The following is a 25,264-nucleotide window of genomic DNA, read 5'->3' as shown; positions in this document are numbered from 1 at the left end:
CGGACCCGCGTGCCTTCCACAAAGTTCTACACCATTCGCGTCATGCGATGAAATCAGATAACACAAGGTTCGGCGACAGCAGACAGCCGGGTAGAAGCATCGATAACTTTCCAGAAACTTCGGATACATGCAGGCGCATCCCGCACTGTGTGATTACAGTTGTTAAGCGGCGAAACGTGGTCGCCCGATAAAGATAAGTACACGTGTCAATATTGTTCAGTATTTTTACATGCGGCTCGTCTACACCCTGATTCCGTAAAGCCTCCATGACTGCTGAGGTTTCGACTGAATCAAACGCTTTCTCATAATCAATAAAAGCTATAGATAAGGGTTGGTTATATTCTGCACATTTCTCCATCACCTGATTGATAGTTTGAATATGGTCTATTGTTGAGTAGCCTTCACGTAATCCTGCTTGGTCCTTTGGTTGAAAGAAGTCTAAGGTGTTCTTCATTCCATTTGCGATTACCTTAGTAAATACTTTGTACTCAACAGACAGTAAGCTGAGCGCTCTGTAATTTTTCAAGTCTCTGGCATCCCCCTTTTTATAGATTAGGATTAGGTTAGTGTTCTTCCAAGATTCCGGTACGCTCGAGGTCAAAAGGCATTGCGTATACAGGGTGGCCAGTTTTTCTAGAGCAGTCTGCCCACCATCCTTCCACAAATTTGCTGTTACCAGATCGTCCCCAGCTGCCTTCCCTCCTTTGCATAGTTCCCTACGCTTTCTTTACTTTTTTCGGCGTTACTTGTGCGATTTCAATTTCCTCTAGACTGTTCTCAATTTTATTATCGTCGTGCGTGCCACTGCTACTGTATAAATCTCTATAGAACTCCTCAGCCACTTGAACTATGTCATCCATAATAGTAATTATATTGGCGGATTTGTCTCTTAACGCATACATGTGATTGTTACCTATTCCTAGTTTCTTCTTTACTGCTTGTAGGCTTCCTCCGTTCCTGAGGGCATGTTAAATTCTATACAAATTATACTTCCTTATGTCACCTTACGCTTGTTGATCAACAGTGCCAGTGCCAATTTGTGCCAGTTCTATTCTAGCTGTAGGGTTAGAGGCTTTCATACATCGGCGTTTCTTGATCAGATCTTTCGTCTCCTGCGATAGCTTACTGGTAACGATAGCTTACTGTCCAACGGAGTTGCCACCAACTTCTATTGCAAACTCCTTTTGATGCCAGAAGATTGTCATTCATTCCTTCAACACTAAGGTCCTCTTCCTGAGTTAAAGCCGAATACCTGTTCTGCAACTTGATGCGGAAGTCCTCTATTTTCCCTCTTACTGCTAACTGATTGATCGGCTTCTTATGTACCAGTTCCTTCCGTTCCCTCCTCAAGTCGAGGCTAATTCGAGTTCCTACAATCCTATGGTCACTGCAGCATACCTTGCCGAGCACGGCCACATTTTGCATGATGCCAGGGTTAGCGCAGAGTATAAGGTCTATTTCATTTCTAGACTCGCCATTGAGGCTCTTCCATGTCCACTTTCGGTTATCCCGCTTGCGGAAGAAGGTATTCATTATCGGCATAGTATTCTGTTCTGCAAACTCTACTAATAACTCGGCCCTGCTATTCCTAGAACCTATGCCATATTTACCCACTGAGTTGTCTCCAGCCCACTTCTTGCCTAGCCTGGCCTTGACGTCGCCCATCAGTATAGTGTATTTTGTTTCGGCTTTACCCATCGCCGACTCCGCATCTTCATAAAAGCTTTTGACTTGGTGGTAATCATGACTGGATATTGGGGCGTAGACCTGTACGAACTTCAATATGTACCTCGTATTAAGTTTCACAACAAGACATGCCACCTTCTCGTTAATGCTATAGAATTCCTGTATGTTACCAGCTATATCCTTGTTAATCAGGAGTCCGACTCCTAGTTCTCCTCTCTCCGCTAAGCACCGGTAGCACAGGACGTGTCGCTTTTTAGCACTGTATATGCGTCTTCTGTGCTCCTAACGTCACTGAACGCTATTACATCCCATTTACTGCCCTCTAATGCCTCCAATAGCACTGCTAGACTCGCCTCACTAGACAACGTTCTAGCGTTAAGCGTTGACAGGTTCAGATTCCAATGGCGGCCTATTCGCACACAGCTCTTCTTAGCACCCTCTGCTGCGCCGCAGGTCTGACCGCCGCCGTGGTCAGTTGCTTCGCAGCCGCTGGGGACTGAGGGCCGGGGTTCGATTGTTTTATTCATATAAGAGGTTGTGGTCATGTACTGCACCAGGGTGGCGAATCCTGCTCTGGTGAGGGAGTGCGTTACCGGTTCTGGTCACCGGGATCAGGCCGCACCCCAGGCTTGTTTGTGCAATTTTATCAACACGCAGATTTTTTTAATTGCGCGGAACCGGCATTCGAAGCACGGTCCTCTTGAACGCGAGGCGGATACTCTACCTCTGGGCCACCGCTACACCCAATGCAATAAAAAAGCTTGCATCTATAGAAAAAAAATTCACTTGGCACAAATGCAATTGATATGGCCAGGGCAAACTGACAGCGCAAACTGACGGAACTCTTTTCGCCAGCGCCGTCCGTACTTTGCCAGAAGTTGCTGGTGCATCTGAACACGAAGAATTTTTAGAAAATCGTTTGTGAGTTACCTGGATGACTCGGCCAATTGTACCTGCTGGTGGAATGGTGGCTGCAGCTCTTTTCAGTCTTGACACAGTCCTCTGCAGACTTGATATCTCATCCAAATTCTTCTGCATGGGCTTCTTTGTGCGTGGTGTAAAAGCCTTGCAAATTTGGCTCCAGCCCCTTCCTGTTGGTGTTGATTGGAGCTCCTGTGATGACCAAGATGTGCTCGGCACAGACTCTGTTGGGGCATTACAGTGACGCATGAGATACAGCACAGATTTGCCAAACTCATGTAGTGTTTTCTTTTATGTTCGACCAATTATACTAAACCATAAATATGAACAAACATTCATATCTGCTGCAAAGAAATGGCATGTATATCAAGACTAGCAAGCCATTGCAGCATATATCAAGCATACTTATTTCGGAACCAGGTGTTGTTTACCTTGTAGTAGCAGCCAAAGTCCATAGACACATGGTCTTGGCAGGCAGCCGCTTCTGTTTAGTGCATGGAGTGTCTTGCTTTATACTGGTGCCGTCCTCATTACTGCATGTCTGGAACCAAAATTTCGGCTACATCAGAAATTGGAAAAGCACAATTTTGCAATATGAAATGCAAAAAGGTCTGACATATATATTGCAATGGTTTGCGACTACAGGCCACATGCAAATGTACACGGTCTGTTCTATGGTGCGTAAGCAGCATGTTAAATATATATTGCTGTTGTCCATAAAATTGATGTCTGCCTAACTACAATGCATGTCAACAGCTGAAGTATTATTAAGATGCCGAATGAGAGCATTTGTGCATTCATTTATACACTAGAAGAAATCACACTGCTGGTTCCGCAAGCTAATGCATGAAAGTTATGAAGCTATTAGAACTGATGCATTATTTTTGTGCATGAACGTGATGCACCGCGTCACTACTGCAAAGGTAAATGCCCTACGGTAAACTAAATTGAACAGCCAGAACAGTTAGAACCAACAAGTACAAAACACGGGGGATTAATAATGCTTGTAACTGTATAATACACTAAATTCTGTACTGTCACGTCATTTTACCGAAGCATTATTCGGTTATGTGGATGAAATAAGTTGCCGATGGACTCCGAAAAAAGAAGAAGTAGCGGAGCAGTGTGGACGTTCGTCGCATCGGCTCCGTAGATTCCGACCCTCACGGACTATCTCCACCCACCGGGCCGCAAACTTTTGGGTTGGATCTGAGAGAGCTCACAAGCTGGATCACCCGGACACCGATTTCAAGACGGTAGGACCATATTTTGGCAAATTGCCGGACTTTGACGGGAAACGCTCGCCGCTAAGCCTACCGAGGTTTAGCACGACTACGGGCGTTTGCGGGCAGCCAGGCCCGCTCAGCGATAGTGATGCAGCCTGGACCCGACTGCCACTCCACGAAATATCCTAATTTTGAGCCATCGACGAGTAGACTAGCCCAGAATTTGCTAGAAGCACAAGAGATGGACGACGACCACCTCGGCGCCTCCGACTCCGAGAATTCGGCGGATGGGGAGATCGAGGACTCCGCCATAAAGGAGTAGCAAGACACTGACAAAGAAGACGAAGCAAATTGGGAATTGGTTATGACCAAACGCCAAAAGAATCGACAGAGGAAGAACGGACGGAACGCCGCCAGCGCCGGGAATTCCCCGGCCCCACCGCCGACAGCTGGCGCGCCAGCTTCCAGCGCGCTGAAAAAAGACGGGAAAGGAGCGCAGCGGCAACCTAGGCAGAGGCTGCCCCCGCTCCCCAGAGACGACTTCAAGGTTATTTTGCGACCGAAGGGACTCGTAGTCAAGTCGCTCCAGCAATTTCAAGTGGCCCGGGCCGTAGCCGCGGCATGCAGCAACAAGTTCGAGGGAAGAGACCTGATCACGAGACTCCGCGCAGGGTCCAACATAATAATCGTGAGCACGCCGAACGAGGAGGCCGCCCAGCTCGCGAGGCACATCACTAGCCTCACTATCGAGGGACGCTCATATGACGTGAACGCTTATGTGGCCGCACCGGAAAACACCCGGCGTGGCGTGATACACGGAGTGGACCCCGGAGCGACACCGGAGGAACTGAAAACCGACTTGTGGACGCGCACACAAGGTGTCAACATTCACAGCGCCCGAGACTAGGCAAGACCAAGATGGCCGTCATCACCTTTGACGGACCCATCACACCGAAACACGTCATCTACTGCGGACCCGAGTACAAGTGTTACCCGTACCGGCCCACAAGACAAATCTGCTACGTTTGCTGCCAACAAGGTCACCGCTCCGACGTGTGCCCCACACCGGATGCCCAGGCTTGCAAACAGTGCGGGATGCAGAACCCGCCAAAGGATCACCAGTGTACCCCGAGATGCCTGATCTGCGGAGGCAACCACGCTACCGGATCGCGGGAGTGCCAAGACCGACTAAAGAAAGCCAGGGACCTGCGAGGCAAGGCCAATGGTGGCAACAACGTCGGTGGACGCGAGAGCAGACGTCGCAGCCGGGACGACCGCGGCAAGAAGCCGAGATGGTTCAGCTCGGAGGGGGAGACTTCGCGGAGCCGTTCGAGATCCCGGGCGTCGCGGAGCCGTTCACGGAGCCGGTCACGGTCCTTCCCGCCCCTGCCGCCCCTGGCCATTAAGGGAGGGAGCCAGCTGCAGCAGCAGCAGAAGAAGAAGACGAAGAACGAGCCTACCCGAAAGAGCGGCGGCGTCAAGGTGAGCTGGGGAGCCGAAAACCCTTGGTTTGCTCCGCACTCGGGTGGGGTAGCTAACGAAAAGAACAACACAAACAGCAACCGCGAAGAGCCTAGACAGGAGAACGCAGATAAAATAGCTCTGAGACGCGAATTAGAGCTATCACGCGCTAGGCAGAAAGACCTAGAACGCCAAATAGCAGAGGTAACGAAGGCAGTGCGAGACCTTAAGTCGAACAGCCCTCCGCAGCCACAGACCGTACAAACCCAAGCCCCATGGCAAGCAGGCAACGAGGATTTCGCCACGTTTAAAGCAGAGATTCAGCAAATGATGCAGCAGATGATGCAGCAACAGCAACAACAAATGCAGCAAGTGCAATTACAAGTCACGGAGCTCCGGAGCAGCATCCGCAAGCAGAAGTTTACCGAGAACATTAGAGAGAAGGCCTACCACCGCCCCGCGCTGGCATCCCTCGCCGACACATCCGCAAACAACACCGAGGCTTAAACATGGCCAGTACAACTTTAAGCAAGCAAGAAACCTTAGATATATGGCAATGGAACTGCAGAGGCTACCGTAAGAAGCAGGGCCTCCTCCAACAATACATTCACACACAACAAACACCGCCTGACATCATATCGCTTCAAGAGACGGGCACGACACCAACACTCGCAGGATACACGTGTTACGGGACTCAAGAGAAAGGAAGAACGGCAACCCTAGTCAGCAAGGCACTCATCGCCATAAGCCACGACAGGATAGCCGACACCGACGTAGAGCACGTGACTGTAGAAATAATACCAAAGAAGAAAAGAAAGAGGGGCAGTATATTTATTGTAAATGTATACAGCCCCCCGAAACAGAGGAAGGCGAAATTCTACGAGCTTTTCCATGGCGCACGCAAACTAGCGAAAGACAGCACGCTAATCATCCTAGGAGACTTTAACGCCATGGACAAAAGCTGGGGATACCAAACAGCATACCCAAAAGGCAAAACGCTAGCGGAGGCAGCAGAGAACACCGACTGCAACCTCCTCGCAGACCCAGACACTCCAACCAGAATCGGAAACAGTGTTAGTACCGACACCTGCCCCGACCTCACGTTAATACGAGGAGCGGAACAAGCAGTGTGGGAGAACCTGTTAGAGAACCTGGGTAGTGACCACTACATACTCAAGACGCAAGTAACTTCGGACAGGCTAAGGCGTCAGCTGGGATCGGCAAAAATTACGGACTGGAGCGCTTTTCTAGAGGCATGCGATAGGAATCTCGCCGAGAATGGGATCCAATCGATAGAAGAGTGGGGGAAAATGCTCATTGAAAAACAGCGCAAGTACACCAAAGAAATACGCGAACGACGCAGACGCGCGAGATAGACGCCAGACTGCTCAAGCTGTGGGAAGCTAGACGCGGGCTCACCAAGAGGTGGAAGAAACAAAAATACAACAGGAAGCTAAAGATAAAGATCGCAGAAGTCACAGCGAAAGCAGAGGAGTACGCGGCGCAATTGGCAAGGCAATATTGGCAGCGATTCAGCGACTCTCTCAACGGAACTTTGAACACAGCGAGGACGTGGCATATCCTCAAGGCTCTCATAGATCCGACCAAGACCAAGGCAGAAAACAACAAAACCATCTACCGGTTCATCCATCAGTTTCAGGGACCAGACTCGGAACTCCTGGAGAAGGTACGCGTTAAATGCTTCGGGGACACAAATCCAGCAGCTTACGCAGAGCGCTACCGAGGAAGAGAAAACGTTAACCTGGACAGACCCATCACGCGAGAAGAGGTCTACGCAGCGATTCCAAACACAACCAGAAACACGGCCGCGGGTGCAGATAAGATAAATAACGCACTCATCCGTTGTTGCCGGTACACTCCCAGAGCATGTGTCGCAGCGTTGCTCTGCGTCCGCATGTTTTACACGCGTCTGTTGGGTACAAACGCGGATAGCAGTGGTGTAAGATAGCGGGGCTAGGGTAGGTGTGTGTCTGGAGCGAGCCGCCGGGGACCTTCTCCGTAGGCGTCGCCGCCGCTGGGAGGCGGCTATCAGAAGTTCAGAGCTGGCAGACCAGCTCTGGGCCGTCCGGCAAGCCGAAGATGCCGCTCGAGTCCAAGAACTTCGAGCCGTCACCTGAGGCCACCACATCAAGAACTGCCGGACTATTCTTTACTAAAGTTTCTTCTTCTTCTTCTTCCGCAACCTCAGTGAAGAGTTAGTCGCAGAATTAAACGACTTTCTCAACAAACACTGGGAAGCTGAGACCGTTCCCGAGGAGTGGAAGCATGCGGAGATAGTGATGATTCCTAAACCGGGCAAGAAACTGCAAATTGAGAACCTCAGACCGATCTCGCTCACATCGTGCCTGGGAAAACTGTACGAACGAGTGGTGACGCTGAGACTATAACAGTACATGGAGGACAACGAACTGTATCCCCACAGCATGTTTGGATTCAGAGCAAAATTATCGACCCAAGACGTACTGCTTCAAATCAAAGAAGAAGTACTCGGGAACGTCCCCAGGAGCGGGGAGAATGTAATAATGGCATTGGATATCAAGGGGGCTTTTGACAATGTAAGCCACGAAGCTATCCTCACGGGCATGAACTACCTGAACTGCGGGAAGAGAGTCTACGGCTACGTCAAAGCCTTCCTTTCAAACAGAACGGCAACGATTGGCCTCGGAGGGCTCCGATCAGAGAAGTTCCTTACTCCAAACAAAGGGACTCCTCAAGGATCGGTCATCTCCCCCACGCTTTTCAACATAGCAATGTTTGGCTTGGCAAAACAGTTAAAAGAAATCGACGGCATACACTATGCCATGCATGCCGACGACATCACCATCTGGGTTAACACAGGCTCGCTCAGACAGAAAGAAGAGAAGTTACAAGAGGCAGCCACCTGCGTAGAGGACTACGTCAGAGCAAGAGGGCTAGCCTGCTCCACTGAGAAGTCCGAGGTCCTGAGTGTTGGCAGAGCAAAGCAAAACCGCACAGTCCCCACCAGCGACGAGTTAAAGCTCAACGTCTACCTCGAGGGGAAGCCGATACCGGAAAAGACGCTCATCAGAATCCTGGAGATGTGGATACAGTCAAACCAACGCTGCACCCACACCCTCGCCCTACTCAAGGCATCCACCCTACAAGTGGCCCGCATGATCACGCGCATCTCACACAGACGCCATGGTATGCGAGAGGAGGACACACTCAAGCTGGTCAGAAGCTTGGTCGTCAGCCGAGTGGCATACAGCCTTCCATACTACAGTCCCATCAAGAGTGAGGTACAACAGGCGGACGCGATTCTACGCAAAGCCTACAAAACCGCACTCCACCTTCCCCACTACACCTCAACTGAAAAGCTCCTAGCCTTAGGACTACACAACACCTTCGACGAATTGAAAGAGGCGCAACTAGTCTCCCAACAACGCAGACTACAGCAGACCCCATCTGGCAGGGAGCTCCTGAAGAAACTAGGCTGCGCCGATCAACTTCAAGAGATACAGAGGACCGAAACAATTCCGGACGAGTATCGCAACACACTAAAAGTAGCACCCATACCCCGGAACATGGATCCCAACCTACACAAAGCACGCAGAGAAGCGAGGGCTGAATACCTACAAAAGACAGTAGCACCCCAAGAAACGACGGTATACGTGGACGCAGCCACATACGCCAGAGCAGCGGGCGGAGCAACAACAACGCGGTAGCAACGGTGATTGATTCGAACCTACGCGAGATCACCAGCGCATCACTACAAGACTGTACGATAGTCGAGGCTGAAGAAGCGGCCGTCGCTCTAGCGGCAGCGGAGGGATATCGGTCTAAACGGTCTCTAACAATCCTTACAGATTCGAAAACAGCGTGCCGCAACTACCTACGCGGCAGAATAGGGCACGGAGCGCTCCGCATACTCCGATCCGGAGACCACATAACACCACGACAAACAAATGAAGAACCAGTTAGGCATACGATAGTATGGACGCCGGGACACACGGGAGTGGCAGGGAACCAAGAGGCGGACAGGATAGCTCGAGGGTATACTTATTACCGAGCATCCAACGTAGGCGATCTCGAGGAGACCGAACCTGTACCCCAAGACTATTCGGCGATACTGAATTACTACAAGGGCTGCAGAAAGCGGTATCCACCACCGCACAACTCCCTTAGTAGAGAGGACTCTGTCGCGTGGAGGCAGCTACAAACGGGCTCGTACCCGAACCTAAACGTACTAAGCAAAATTTATCCTACACAATACAATGACAAATGCCCCTGGTGCCACGAAACACCCACGCTGTATCACATAACGTGGGCATGCCAGAAGATAGACGTGGTACCCGTTATACCAAACCCGAGTGCGGAGCAATGGGAGGGAGTGCTCTCCAGCGATCGCCAGGTCGACCAAGAAGGTCTGATTCGGAGAGCACAACTGGCAGCAGCATCCAGCGGAGCCCTGGACTAAGGGCAACCGACCGTTGTGCTAGAAGATGGACGATTCCATCTGAAGACCGCAGAAGACCAGCGAATCTAGAGCTTATAAAGTTTTTCACTCACTCACTCACTATATGTATATTTATAAGGCTACTCAGTCACATATGGCCACGGCTACAATAAGATGAAAAATGTGACGCGCTTTCCGATATCGCACTCTCTTTCTTTCCTGATTGTGTGTGTATAACGACGGCCTCGCAACTAAATGTGTACTCAGGAAACAACAGATGAGCTTTACTGCCCATAAGTAATGCTGGATCTAGTTCGTTAACTTGTCTCCGTCTGTATGGTAATGAGATGAATATTATATAACGATTCAAGCAGCGGCGTTAAACGACTCACCGTTATTGCCGTTGTCACCCGCAGCAGAATCCAGCTCCTGTTTCGATGCATATGTTTTCCGAATGGCTCATGACCGACACCCAACTTTCGGGCTTACATGTCCGCTTGCAAACATGTCACTTCATCACATGTTAAATAACGTGAGACATCGAAGCGCAATAAACTATTTTTAGCCCCAAAGAAGCAACCAGTCCAAGTGTACGAACGAATTAATGCTTGCCTTTGTGCACTCGAAAATACCGGTAACAATTTTAAATCCAGGCCAGAGGTCACGTGAAAGATCGATGATGCTGAACGCTATTTGCGTTTATAGTGATACAGAAACAATAAACATACTAATAAAGAGTACAATATCTAATTACCAATGATAATATTGTCCTCTTTCTTATCTAATAAAAATGCTTCGATAATTGTAGGAGAATGTTTGTAAGATAAAATTGCGCTCGTTACGGCGCCTATAGCAGGAAATAGTGGAACTAACGTAAGTGATCCGATGATGCTGGTTTTATTAGCTAGCGCGCGGTCTATTTTTTTGCCCTCTGTGGCCATTCGTCGAACTTGAGAGTGTGCTACCCCTAGCTATTCTGCTAACAGATTAAGTGCACACGTTCATTTTTCTTGGTTGCATCAAAATCGTTCCTGGCCACGGGGTTTCTCAGCCTCACTTGACTCACCCCCGAAACGGAAGATGGCTCGTCCGCCCGCTGATCGTCGGCAATGCATGGCGTTGCCGATGGAAAGAAAGCGCGTGGCTATAGACTTGGAAACTACATGTTTCTACCTGATGAGGAGATCGTCATGAACGTGCTTGAATCAGATAGCCACGGCGACGGCGGCAGTGATGACACGGTAGGGCAGGCTGCCTCAACGTTGTACTCAAGGGAGGCCCGGCAGATGATTCAATCCCTCCGGCACTTCGTTTTCGCGAGGAACCTTCCGCTGCACAACGTGGAGCACCTGGATACCTTGGAGAAGGATGTCGGCAAGCTTCGCATAAAGCATGCAAGGCTGATTGACGTACGATTTTCTCGTGCAAGCCAGAGAGAAGTATGTGGCAAAATGCTTGTGCTGATCTCGCCTCAGCGTTTCTTCTGGATTTCTCAAGCTGACAAGCTGCCACGGCAACCTTCTTGTATGTTTTAAAAGGCCCCTTCTGGCCCCACCAAAGCACTGCCTCAGTGGTGCTAGCATGTCGCTTGCCAACCGTGAGCCTTCTTTACAGTTGCTATAGCAGTTCCATTCTTTTACGCCGACAGTCGCGGCTTCCTACGTGCGATTGGAGCACCCAGGAAGCAAACGAGTGAACACAATCAGCATCAGGATGGAGGAAGGTGATGGGGAGGGGCACTGGCCTCCCCGCCACTATAGTTTTCCACATCAGCTCTGCCATCTCCCTATTTTGAATTTTTTCAAGCAGCAGGGTAAACAATTATCGATTTCACAATAGAATTTTCGTGGCACTTGAATATTGTTATAAGTGGGTTCGACCGTATATGCTTTCTTTAAAAAAAGAACTCCCACGTTGAGGAGGTGCGACTTATACACCGGAATATACGGTAGTATTGCGGAGCACCTTTAGTTCACGCCTCCACTCATACGTCGAAACGCCCGGCTCGCCTATGGTTACCGAAATGCCGGACATGCTTGGCACTGCGACAGAATGTTTGCAACGCACAATGCTTCGATAGCTCTCGCTTGGGATCGACTGCCAAGCGGCTGGTGGAGCGGCTTCGCACGCTGGCTCCAACACAACCGAAAGTAGACGACACGATATCCCATCATGAGCAGAGCCAGTTGAGAACGAATTGAGGAGAAAATGCATGGCTATGGAGGAGAATCCCCTTTAATCGACCGTAGCTCTCTTAATGTGAGATGCTTCATGCAAATTTTGGTGCGAATGATTTACTGTAGCTGTACCTTACACATCTACAAAATTTGTCCGAACCATTTCAGGAACCCTTTAAAGGCACAAATAGAGACGAAGCGTTCTAGCGTTGCTGTCATTCACCCCGCACTCTAAAAACTAGGAAGTGTATGGCAGGAGTGAAGCGGCCGATTTGCTCTTCAAAGCGCTGTTTTACACTCGCAAAATGTCATGTAGAGTGAAATGCATTGTTCACTCTGTCACCAAGGAGGGAGTTAAATGTGCTTTTCACTCTCCCCTTCAGAGAGAGAGAGAGAGTAGAATGCCCGTTCTACTCTTGCGGCAATATAGAACAAAACGTAGCGTAATCTTCTGCTTCATCTGTAGGTGGCTGGCCCCAAACATGGCAATGTATCACTTATGCACGCTGAGCAAAGAACACATCGTTTTACTTCTAAGAGAACAGGCCGCCGCAGTTCAAAGGAACGCGTAGCGAGCGCTCTACTTTTTCACTCGGATTTGCTCCACCGCGCGCGCGCGCTCAAGATCGCGGAACAACACAGCACCGGAGAAAGGTGATCCGTACAGCGAGCTGCACCGCCGCCGCGAGGCCCGCCAAAGGAGATCGTATGTCAGCCATCTCGCGTCGCTACGAAAACACGACAATCGTTCGTCATGCCTTGGATATAACAGCAAATCCTCCACGGTAAGTGAATTCTAACTTAGGTGCACATTCTCCGTATATGTCATGCTATCGCCAGGAAGTCGTCGCTGCGCTTAGCCGACGCGATTGACTACGGACTAGGCATATGCACTGTGTCTCTCGATGTCAATCGAAAAAGCCAGTCGTCGCGATAACTGCATGTGATTTCATCACTTTGCCGTTATTCGTAAGAGCTTTGAAAATCGCAAACGCTGCCAGAAATATGGTATGTTAAATAAGACACCAGGCGAGAGGACGCTTAAAATGGTTTGTTCACCAGCCCGTGATTCCGAGCCTATGCGGAGCGTGATTAGCGTGCGTATTGTGTGTTTGAATTCATTCAGTTTAGCAGTCTATTGTGTACGGAACGCTGTAGAAATAAGGAATCGCATAACAGAAGGCGCCATTTTGCTGGCAGCATGCTTTTGTTATAAATAAGCCGTGCGCTTGACGGTGTCTCGCCCCGGGGGAATCTGCGACCACTGAAGTTACGGGCAGCACCAGTGCTAGTTAGAAACCTTGCCGCAGGCATTCAGCTGCATGATGCAAGAGGCCAATTGGGCGCGTTATCTTTAACTTACTGAAAACACATGAGGAATCCATGTTTATGCTGAAAAAAGTATAAACCCCATATAAGCGGTCTTGCGCGCGACAGCTACAAGCGACGCGATGGAGATGGTTGTCGCGTTCACTCGTCGCCTACAAGTCGTACTCCGTGCGAGCGACGATTTTGTGTGACGCCTCCCCGGTGTTGCCCGTATGAGGGCTGCAATCACGCGTGACGCGTGGTTTAGTAATTTACGTTGATGTATTTTACTATAAAAAGTAGCATAGAATATTTCCGGAAGTCTTGCAGTAGGTTCTTATCCTTGCAGGTATAAAAATTGAATCATTTGCTCGTTCCGCGTGACAATCGATAGTATTTGAGCGATGTATATCCAGTTCCGGCTTCGCGCTATTGGCTAGTCGCTCATAGCACTTCCGGGCGACGAGTTCTAGATTACCGGAACTGAGCCATCTGTTCAAGCGACGGCCCGTTTTGTCGCTCGAAGCCGTCGCTCGTCGCCGTCGCGCACTAAATCGCTCTCACAGTGTATCCCTAAGACTGAACTGTTTTTGCTCAAGTATTGAAATGGTGTGATTATAGGTCTGGTTTTGTCTCCTGTTGCGGTTTTCGAGCACGGTGCGAAACTGAAAGGATGCTTATGTCTACGAACTCGGTGAATTGTCGAGCAGCTAGTTAGGCATCCGTATCGAATATAACGGCTGCTGTGTGGAATTACAATTGCAGGGGCGCTTTGCATACGCTTATTGTTTTGGACATGCCTGTGCATTTGCTAATATGAGTTGGCGTGTCACAGTTATGTCATATGAACAGCTAAACCAGCCTTCCTCTGGGGGTTACAAGCGTAATGTGTGCATTTTGCTACTGCATGGCAGATCAATATGTGTTTATCGCTTGAATATTGTTAGTAGAGAAATAAAATATCAAAATGAAATGTTGCTTTAATTAAGTTTTACCAGTCGTCTGTCGTACACAGAACAATAGGTTGGTCTAATAAACTAATAACTGCGGTTTAACTGCAAATTTCACACGCCTTCAAAAATCTAAAATGCTAGATTTCAAACTGCAGCAGTAGTCGAGTCTGTGAAAAATGAACTCCATTGCGCATCTCATAACTGAAAATAAGTTCATGCCTTTTAGTAAGCTTAGATGCAGGCCGCAACGAACTTTCTTGCTAGTATTGAAATGTGGGTAAGCTTGCCATAACAAGCCTTGTTGCCCTTTTTTGTAGGCAGATCCATATATCCATTGAACTGAAGGACAATATTTTCATCCCTACTGAACATCATGTTTGCAGCTATGATCCTTAAATTATGTCTTCAGCAGTGGCACAACCAGGGATGGTGCGGGGGGGCACACTGGGCACGTGCGTAGGATGTGTCACAAGTGTTGTTTGCGATACACCAGACTTATGACAGACCTATGACGTCTGAAAATGACCAATATTCTGTTTATTAGCAGGAGTATTCTAACATTGGTGACAAGCAAGGATGAACTGTTGGTTATTTGTTTTTCGTTTAAATATAAAAATTGAAGTCAGTTTAGCAGTTGACTGTTGCAGTCATTTTATTTATGAATACTGCGATCTTGTACACAACATCATAGCAGGTGGGAAACATTGTGTGAAGATACAGAATTACAGACACAAAGAAAACAAAATTGCACATAGGAATTCAACAAGAGAATACAGCGACAAGGTCAATTAACAACAATCAATTCAAATGCTCTTGAAATAAATGTAATGATGTCTGTCTGACAACATCATCCGTGAGGTTATTCCAATCAGTGATGGTCCTTGGAAAAAAGGAATATTTAAAACAATTAACTCGCGGATTTAATGGTGTTATAGAAAGAGAATGGCGATTTCTAGTTTGGTACCCCGAGGAATAGGTAAGGATTTTGGAGGTGTCAACTTTGAGATTATTAATTATTAATTGATAGAAAAACTTTAAGCGACATATGCGATTTCTGTTAGGAATAGAGGGTAAACCGCTTTTTTTGAGGAGGTCACTGACTGATGCTCGCCCGAAAGTGTTATATATAAACCTTACTGCATTCTTTTGGATTCTTTCAAGTTTATTTATGTTTACCTTTGTAAAAGGGTCCCAGATAATTACTGCATATTCTAAGATTGGTCTAATAATAGTGTTGTAGGCAAGGAGGCGTGTACCAGGTGTTGCTAGCTTAAGCGAGCGTCGTAAGAAGAAAAGCTTTCGGAGAGCGTTTGCTGAAACATAGTCGACATGCCTGGTCCAAGAAAGGTTATCAGAGATCCATAGACCTAGATACCTATATTCCGTGACTTCATGAAAAAAATTATTATTAGCAGTGTAGTAATATAGAAGAGGCAGCTTTTTAAGTGTTATTCTCATAAATACGGTTTTTTCAAAGTTAATTGACATTTGCCACTTCTCACACCAAGAAACTATTTTTGCAAAATCATTATTCAGCCCAATTTGATCATCAGTCGAACTTATTTTCTCATACAGCACGCAGTCGTCCGCATATAACTTAACATATACTGACAGGTTTTTAACAATATCATTAATAAACATTAAAAACATTAGGGGGCCGAGGACGGATCCCTGAGGAACACCAGAATCGACAGGAACGTAATTGAAGCAAGTTCTATGCAGTTCCACAAACTGACGGCGATCAGATAGGTAGGATTGTATCCATGTGAATATCTGTTTATTATTTATAATAAAACGGAGTTTATGAAGTAGTTTCTTGTGTGAAACCTTATCGAAAGCTTTTCGAAAGTCCATAAAGATAGCATCAGTTTGTTTTCCTTCGTTGATTGCTGTCGCAAAATCATGGATTGTTTCGACCAGTTGAGTGCATGTAGAATACCCTCGTCTGAACCCGTGTTGAACAGCTGCCAGTACATTATGCTCTTCGAGGAAATTAATTAGATGCGTATGAATGATGTACGCATACTGCCGGCGCACGCGCGACTAAGCCGCCTATGTGTTTTTTAAAATGCGCATGCGGATGAGGACTCGGCGCTGAGATGCATCCGGTAAATTTATGTAATTAGTGCTAAATGTAGCCAGCGTCGTTACGGATCCAGCAGCGGAGCACTCAAACCCTTGCTTGGGCGAGTCAGCTGATGCGATAAAGCTTTCTTCTCCATTGAGTGCTGTGGCGAAGGAGCATCAGAATTTTTTATGTCTAGCCAGAGAAATATGGAAAGTCTTGAGGCCAACTAATACTTCCGAAACCATAGCGCAGCACTACCGGAGCCATAGCTGCTAGATTTGCGACGCAGGCTGCCCCGCACGCATGGCAACGGCACACGCGCAACCACTAAAGAAACACACGTGCTCGCCGCGACACACTGTGAAAAATATATAAAGCTTAAAAAGCTTCTTTCGTCATTTCTTCACTTGATGGCGCTAGCTTCTTTACGAAAACTGTCCACTTGAAGCGGCGCGAAAACGGAAACATACGAACTGTAATACGGCCGCGCACGTGTGTGTCGTCTGGTCGAGCGGCTGGGATATGCCGCGTTTCGTCGCCAGGGCGGCGTGCAACGCACTCTTTTCGACGCGCCGCCTATCCAGCGCTGGTTCCCCATTGCGACCGGCGTAATCCCCCCCAGACTGCCTGTGCAAAGTAAGGCGATGCAACCCTTTTCTACGGTTGCAGCAAGAGCGCGCGGCGATATGAAGCGCCCGGTGTTCTATGCGACGCGTCTCAGTTTCCGGAAACTAGTTACTGCGACCGGTGCAAGTGCCAGGAAACTGCCTGTGCAAAGCAAGGCGACGCAACCCTTTTCTACGGTTGCAGCGAGAGCACGCAGCGACATGAAGCACCCGAAGTGTCACACTCTAAAAACTAGGAAGGGTATCGCAGGGGTGAAGCGGCCGGTTCACTCTTCAAAGCGTCGTTTTACTCTCGCAAAATGTCGGGGAAAGTGAAATGCATTGTTCACTCTGTCACTAAGGAGAGAGTGAAATGTGCTTTTCACTCTCCCCTTCAGAGAGAGAGAGTAGAACTACTCTTGCGGCAATAGAGAACAAAACGTAGCGTAATCTTCTGCTTCAACTGTAGGTGGCTGGCCCCGAACATGGCAATGTATCGTTCATGCACGCTGAGCAAAGAACACATCGTTTTGCTTCTAAGATGATGATGCTGTGTGGTGTTTTGTGGCACAAGGGCCAGAGTTGGCCAAAGAGCGCCATGACAAGTGGTAATGTTAACGATGTATTATGGAAGATGTGACTTGGCTGTAAAGCGGCCTGAAAATAGTCGCTGTAAAGTGCGTAAAATCTACGTGCTATAAAATTATGGCGAGGACTAATGACGAATACTATGAACATTAAAATCCATCGTAAAGGAATGATGCATTGTTTAAAATATGCGAGATGTTAAATTGCTTACAGCACTACTGCCTCGCCAGAGCCCTTGAACCACAAGGGCCTAGAGGCATGTGCTATTCAAAATAATTATCGCAGCGGCATCCTCTGAAGAGAGGAAGCGCTATATACGAACGTGTGGGGCTAATAACATGCAACACAACATCTTTCAAAAAACCTAGGACGGCGTTGGTGTCAAAGAGTGGTTCTGGGCCAAGTAACATAACAGGATGAAGGGGGATGTGGTGCCGGTATGCTAAGAGAAAATGTTTTTTTCTTTCGGATTCGGCTTCCCGACACTCCAGTAGGACGTGGAGGACGGTCAGCCTCTCCCCGCATCTACCACAGGTTGGAGGCTCGTTTCCCGTGTGAGAAGTTATGTGTGCCAAAAGTGTGTCTTATTCTTAGACGGCAGAATAGGACATCTGTCAGGAGACCAGAAACCTAATTGTGGCTTTATTACATGCAGTTGCTTCTAAGAGAACAGGCCGCCGCAGTTCAAAGGAACGCGTAGCGAGCGCTCTACTTTTTCACTCGGATTTGCTCCACCGCGCGCGCGCGCTCAAGATCGCGGAACAACACAGCACCGGAGAAAGGTGATCCGTACAGCGAGCTGCACCGCCGCCGCGAGGCCCGCCAAAGGAGATCGTATGTCAGCCATCTCGCGTCGCTACGAAAACACGACAATCGTTCGTCATGCCTTGGATATAACAGCAAATCCTCCACGGTAAGTGAATTCTAACTTAGGTGCACATTCTCCGTATATGTCATGCTATCGCCAGGAAGTCGTCGCTGCGCTTAGCCGACGCGATTGACAAAGGACTAGGCATACCCCAGTTGAAAAACACAACAGGAAATTTTAACAGTCTGTCGTATTTTGGGACGTTGTTTCTGTAGTTCTGTTGCCTGTAGTTCTGTTGCCTGTAGTTCTGTTGCCTGTAGTTCTGTTGCCTGTAGTTCTGTTGCCTGTAGTTCTGTTGTCTGTAGTTCTGTTGTCTGTAGTGTGACGTCCTGTAGTAGAAAGTTCTGTAGTTCTTGATCAATATTTAATTAAAAATTGACAGAGACGTCCGTAAGGTTATGTAAATTTGTTAGTACAAAAAAGAAAAACATAAAAGTAAAAAAAAAATTAAAAAAAAAAAGGTGTTCGCCTAGGATTCGAACATGCGACCTCACGATTCCCAGCCCGGCATCTTACCACTGCACCACCGCTGACATGCTTTTCGAGTGTACGTTTTGGCCATGTGAATAGTACGACGTGCTGATGCGCTGATGTTTACATTTGCATTTTGAGAGCCAAGATCCGCTATCACTCTACGGCGTCAAGTGCCGCATTTCTAGAAGAGCAAGAGTGTTCGTACCATCGACAGGTACATCGTGCAGTGCTAGAACATCGATTTTGATGTACGATATCCATATTAAATAAGGAATTCAGAAATAGGCAACGGTGACTTTTAGGGTTATTACTGCTAGTTTCGACAGTAGTCTCTCGTTCTTTACACTTTTGAGCGCGCATATAATTCGTGTGTTCAATGCAAAATAGCTACATAAACATTCGTGGATGAGAGTTCTTTCTGACAGCATACTGGCTTCTCACGGCAGCACTGTACCAGATTAATGAGACCCGAGCGAGACAGCTTTTCACGCAACTTTGTGGAACAACCCAAATCTTCTTTTCTGCTTCGCATAAAGCTTGTGAAATATTCCTGGGAAATTAACTAATGTGTCAGTGTAACAGCACATGTAAGTCCACAGGCCTGTGTGCCACATCTTACCAAAAAAAAACGGATACGCAGCCATTCCCGCAGATGGTATGATTTTGATCGGCGGCCGATTTTGAGGAGGCCGGTAGGGCGTTGCTGGTGCCGCGTCGTCACGGCACAATTATAACTATTCGCCACGTCGACTTTATTACCGGTGTCGGTGCCATCAGCATTGCCGGCTTCAGAGAAGCGCGATTGAATACCGCGCAAGAGAAAAGTACAGTGTACACCACCGATGCGAAAACATACAATTTTAAAGGACCGCGACGGAAAGCGCTTCTGTTGCGACTTCGGAACTCTTGGCCGTCGCGACCGAATGTTTCTGCTGCGATGTCAGAATTAGTGTCGTAACGTCGGAGTCAGGATATAAAGCTGTTGTTCCGACTTCAGAACTCTTGTTGTCGCGACAGAATGCTTCTGTTGCGAAATCAGAATTTCTGTCGTAATGTCAGAAATGTCTCCCAATTAAGAAATGTCAACAATTTCTGTCGTACAACAGAATTTCTGTAGTTGCGACAGGAATTCCTTTTGTCTTTTTCAACAAGGCACTACAGAAGCTTGTCGCATCACACAATTTCAGTGCACTTCTGTTGTCATCATTGGGTACATGTTGCGGCGTTAGGTTTCCGTTGTGGAACAGTTCTCTGTAGTACAACAGAAGTTTGTCCATTACTTCAGGAACACTTCTGTTATGACAACTGGGGGCCTGTTGCAATGATAGGCTTCTGTCGTACAACATTTTTCTGTAGTACAACAGAAGTTGGTCGCATTACTTCAGGAACACTTCTGTTGTGACAATTGGGGGCCTGCTGCCACAATAGGTTTCTGTAGTATTTCAACAGCTCTCTGTAGCACTACAGAAGTTTTTCGGGTTACTTCAGGAACATTTCTGTTGGGACAACAGGGTGCCTGTAGTGATGACAATTTTTTCTGTAGTACTACAAAAATCTGTTGTAGAGCTTCAGCTTTCTCTTGTAACAACAGACATACGACAGACTGTACTTTTGTAGTAGCAACAACAAATGTCTGTTGTACATCAGAAAAGTCTGTCGCTCCATCAGGAATCTGTAGTTACTACAGAAAAATCCTGTTGTACAACAGAAATTTCTGTAGTACTGAACACAACCTCTGTTGTCATTTTCAACTGGGACGCGCTGTGTCTCTCCATGCCAATCGAAAAAGCCAGTCGTCGCGATAACTGCATGTGATTTTATCACGTTGCCGTTGTCCGTAAGAGCTTTAAAGATCGCAAACGCTGCCAGAAATATGGTATGTTCAATAAGACGCCAGGCGAGAGGACGCTTAAAATGGTTCGTTCACCAGCCCGTGATTCCGAGCTTATGCGGAGCGTGATTAGCGTGCGTTTTGTGTGTTTGAATTTATTCAGTTTAGCAGTCTACTGTGTACGGAACGCTGTTGAAGTAAGGAATCACATAACAGAAGGCGTCATTTTGCTGGCAGCATGCTTTTTTTATAAATAAACCGCGCGCTTGACGGTGCCTCGCGCAGGGGGAATCTGCGACCACTGAAGTTACGTGCAGCACCAGTGCTAGTTAGAAACTTTGCCGCAGGCATTCAGCTGCATGCTGCAAGAGGTCAGTTGGGCGCGTTATCTTGAACTTACTGAAAACGCATGAGGAATCTATGTTTTATGCTGAAAAAAGTATGAACCCCATATAAGCGATCTTGCGCGCGGCAGCTACAAGCGACGCGATGGAGATGGCTGTCGCGTTCGCTCGTCGCCTACAAGTCGTACTCCGTGCGAGCGACGATATTGAGCGACGCCTCCCCGGTGTTGCCGGCATGAGGGCTGCAATCACGCGTGACGCGTGCTTTAGTAATTTACGTTCATGTATTTTACTAAAAAAGTAGCATAAAATATTTCCGGAGGTCTTGCCGTAGGTTCTTATCCTTGCACGTATAACAATTGAATCATTTGCTCGTTCCGCGCTACAATCGGTAGTATTTGAGCGATGTAGTACATCTAGTTCCGGCTTCGTGCTATTGGCTAGTCGCTCATAGCACTTTCGGGCGACGAGCGATGATTTCTGGGGCCGTATTCTGTAGCGGTTCCTTTGGGAACCGGTTCCTTTCGGCTGTTGCCATTGGTCGGCGCTTCGATGTCGTCATCCCTGGTGGGCGGGACGACAAATTTTGATGACGTCACACAGGTTGCCAATCTTCTGGAAAGGAACCGGTTCCCTGCTAGGAGCGGAACCGCGGAGAAGTGGTTCGTTTGAGAGTCGCGCGCGGGGGCGAGCATGATGTCGAGGGTTGCTAGGGCAACCGCGGCTGCCGGCTAATCTCGCGCCAGCTGACGAGCCGGCACCTAGACGAGACGAGACAGAGACGGCAATGGCGGCTCCCTTGGTTGTGCTGCTGGCGAGTGCCGAAAGACAACGACGCGACGAGAGGCAACGACGCGACGCGTTCGGCATGGCCGAAGAAGAGTTTCGAAGGCATTTTAGTCTCTCCAAAGACATAGTGCGACGTCTTTGCGATGAGCTGGAAGGACATCTCGGACCTCAAAGATTGCGTGGTGGCGACACTACGATGAAAGTGCTGTGCGCGCTGCGGTTTTTTGCCACCGGGAGCTTTCAACAGTGCGTCGGGAATGAAGAAGCGATTGCACTGTCGTAGCCTTCGGTCAGCCGGATCATTACAGCCGTCGCCAAGGCCATTACGGTTGTGGGCAAGGAAAAAGGATGGGTTAGATTCCCATCCACGGCGCAACAGAAAGCCGCCGTCAAGGAAGGCTTTCTTAGCCGTGGAAAAATTCCAGGAGTTCTAGGATGTGTGGACGGGAGTCTGATAGCCATCGTTCGCCCTAAGAAGCTCGGCCCCGGCGAAACGGAATCGTACTTGAGCCGTAAAGGGTATTACACCCTCAACTGCATGGTCGTGAGTATTGTTCATTGACAAATATTTTCGATATGTGTTTGCGCGAGTGCACGTTGTAAAAAACTTCGTTTCGTTATTTTTCATCAATTGCCGGCAATACTTGCGCTCCTATTAGAGAAAGTAGCGTTTGTGTTGTATGTGTAATGACGACTTTGATCTTTGCATAGAACACGGCCGCACTTTTTCAGTGCTCTCCAATCACAGTTGAATAGCCTTTTCGATGCTACAATGTAAACACATTACGCGCGACTTAAACCGGAATAGACGACGCGTAGCAGTGAAGGGAGTCTTCGTCTGCGAGCGATCCTAACAGAAGACGAGCCCTTGTGATTCTTATTCGACGTAAAACTAAAGCATTGTGGCCAACAGACTGTAAACGCGAAAAGGAGCATCCCATCAATGAAAATGGTGTGAGGGAGAATGAGAATGTGTGGACACCCATTTGCTCTAGCTGTCAATACGGCACATGCTGTTTCCGCGTTCTTTCGCTTGTAATAGGCACTTTGTCTGAAAAAAAAAAAACATAGGTTCACTCTTTAGCAGAATCTTATACAATATGGACGGAAGAAACCAAAGGAATTATTTTGCGCATTGTGTTGTTACCGCACGCCATACATGAGCATGTGAACACATGCCAACATTGCATTTGTAGGTTAAGACGACACTGTTATCATGCTGATCATTAGTTCAACTGCCTACTGCGTATGTTGATATCTCCTTTTCTGTAATTGTGTTCACTGACTGAACAGTAACTGTTTGGCAAGTAGTGTTGTAAGCAAAAGGTTGTGCCACATATTTGTTGCAGTGGCACTGACACCTTCTCTTTGCTTTCCCTTATGAGGTGTGCGACGCGAAGCTGAATATCCTGGAAATTGACCCACGGTTTCCGGGATCGTGCCACGATTCATTCGTCTACAGGCATTCTACATTTCGCCGCCGCCTCACTCGTGGCCTGTTACTTCATGGAGAAGTCTTGCTTGGTAAGTGCACCTGAAGTAGCAGTGCTTCTTCCACATGTAAAACATACACAGTCAAATAGTTTTGCATCCTAACAAACTTTAAGAAAGCGTGATTTGCTAGAAATGTGTTGTGAATGCAGCGGTACCTAATGAACCTGCAGCGACTATCGAGAGAAACAAGTCTCTCTTAAAAGGCAGATATTTGTACCAGCATGTATACAACAGTTGACATGTTATGCTGTTTATTTATTAATTTCAATACACTGAATGCCAAGTGGAGCGCTACAGGCAGGGGTGGAATTCTACAGAACACGTCGAAATGGCAGTTTTCAAGTATGGTGGAGAAGGGTTGGTGACAATGGACTCGGGGACCTGGTCCCTGGTCACTGTCCTTGGAACAAAGGAATAAGCGTGTGCGTGAAACTTTCGGCATCGACGTTAGTGATCGGTGTAGTATATATTGTAGAATGGTGCAAGTTGCGCTATTTTGCTTTGTGTCCCCATGTGTGTGATTTTTTTTGTTGCAGCGACATGTGGTGCTGGAGTGATTAGAAAGGATCAAACGGGTAGCTCGATTTTGGGTACCTTGATGAGAAGAGGTACGAAAGGTAGAGCAAGGATCCCAGATACTGGCAGCATATTCGAGAGTAGACCTTAGAAGTGTTTTATAAAATAACACGTCTGAAGAGAGAAGAGCTAATAAGTTTTAGTGGAAGATGTACATTTAGGGAGGGGCAAATGGGATGAACGGAGCAGAAAACCACGAGTATGAAATAAATATTACATGTCCAACTTAACCTGAGATAGAGATTTGCAGCCAAGACAACAGGTGAAATAGGGCTTTTCTTTAAAATGAGTTGAACTTTCTTTACAACTTTCCGGGAAGGTCAATGTTTGATAGATATTGCAACAATAAATCCAAGACCCGCTCCTGTTGTAAAAGGGCCCTGGCGTAGACTGTGTTCTTGCATCGCGCCTTAATGTATCCATTTCGTTCACTAACATGCAACACTTTACAGGGGACTCTGGGTACCGGCTAGCGCCATGGATCATGACTCCTGTGCCTGGTCACCCAAATCGCCTCACGGCAGAGGGGCGCTATAATGAGGCACACGCATCAATGCGAAATGCCGTTGAGCGGTGCATAGGAGTCGTCAAGAGCCGCTTCCGATGCCTGCAGATGTATCGGGTGCTCCACTACTCGCCTCAGAAAGCAGCCACTATTGTTGCAGCTTGTGCAGCGCTGCATAACCTCTGCCTTGCAGCAGGCGTGCCTCTGCCAGACGACCCAGATGATGACGGTGCACATGACGACAGCGCACAGCGGCCAGCCCAGGCACAAGTGCCGCTTCAAGTACAGGTGCCACCGCAGGCGCACCCTGTACAGCCTTCTCGAGCTTTGTTTCAATGAGGCCGTGCGGTGCGCGAATCCATAGTTGGTGTGTTTCGGCTGCCCAGAAATTTGTGCATTGCCTACCTGCAAAGTGTGCGCCAGCGCATTCGCTGGCAAATGAGGCAGAGACATGTGCTGGTGGAACATGTTTTATTTTTCTTTTCATGAAGTAAATAGGCCGTGCACTTCAACATAACACATTGCGTGTGCTCACATGTGGCTAATCGTAGTATGCTGCATACTGCGGTAGTGAAAAGCACATGATTTGTCTATGTTGAGCATGACAGATACACATGCAGTGACAAATAGCCATGTGCCATTATGTTACTCCTTTGCTTTGTTCACTGTGCTTTTGAATATTGTCTTGCCAGGGAATTTTCTTTAAATAAAGGTTATTTCCAAGGTGAATGGCAACCAATCTTGCATAGTTGAACATTGCTTTGCGATGCCTATTTTACTGTGCAGTATGCATTGTTCCAAAGCTGAAGGTGTCTGTTCATGTGTGACACACAAGCACAGCACAAGTTGCACAGCAACTGAAATGTCGTTCAAAGCAATCTGCATAGCACATATTGAAACGTATAGCAACAAACGAGACATGCCAAGCACTTTTTGGAGCAGGATTTCTTTA

At 47.8% G+C, this 25,264-nt stretch overlaps 1 long non-coding RNA gene across 2 annotated transcripts; it reads left to right on the top strand.

Annotated features, from left to right (window-relative positions):
- Positions 1-18,107: 18,107 nt before the first annotated feature.
- Positions 18,108-25,041, top strand: LOC135900793 (uncharacterized). 2 transcript variants are annotated; one of them, XR_011510405.1, is made up of 3 exons: positions 18,108-18,344; positions 23,123-23,261; positions 24,260-25,041. It is a non-coding gene; the product is annotated as an uncharacterized lncRNA (long non-coding RNA). The 2 variants fall into 2 exon arrangements; XR_010563939.1 differs by lacking the exon at positions 18,108-18,344 and adding an exon at positions 21,440-22,281.
- The last annotated feature ends 223 nt before the right edge of the window (positions 25,042-25,264 follow it).

This window comes from Dermacentor albipictus, unplaced genomic scaffold (assembly GCF_038994185.2).
Source record: "Dermacentor albipictus isolate Rhodes 1998 colony unplaced genomic scaffold, USDA_Dalb.pri_finalv2 scaffold_89, whole genome shotgun sequence".
NCBI lineage: Eukaryota > Metazoa > Arthropoda > Arachnida > Ixodida > Ixodidae > Dermacentor > Dermacentor albipictus.
The sequence above is the reverse complement of the archived record's forward strand: the minus strand, read 5'-3'. Positions and strand labels throughout refer to the sequence as shown.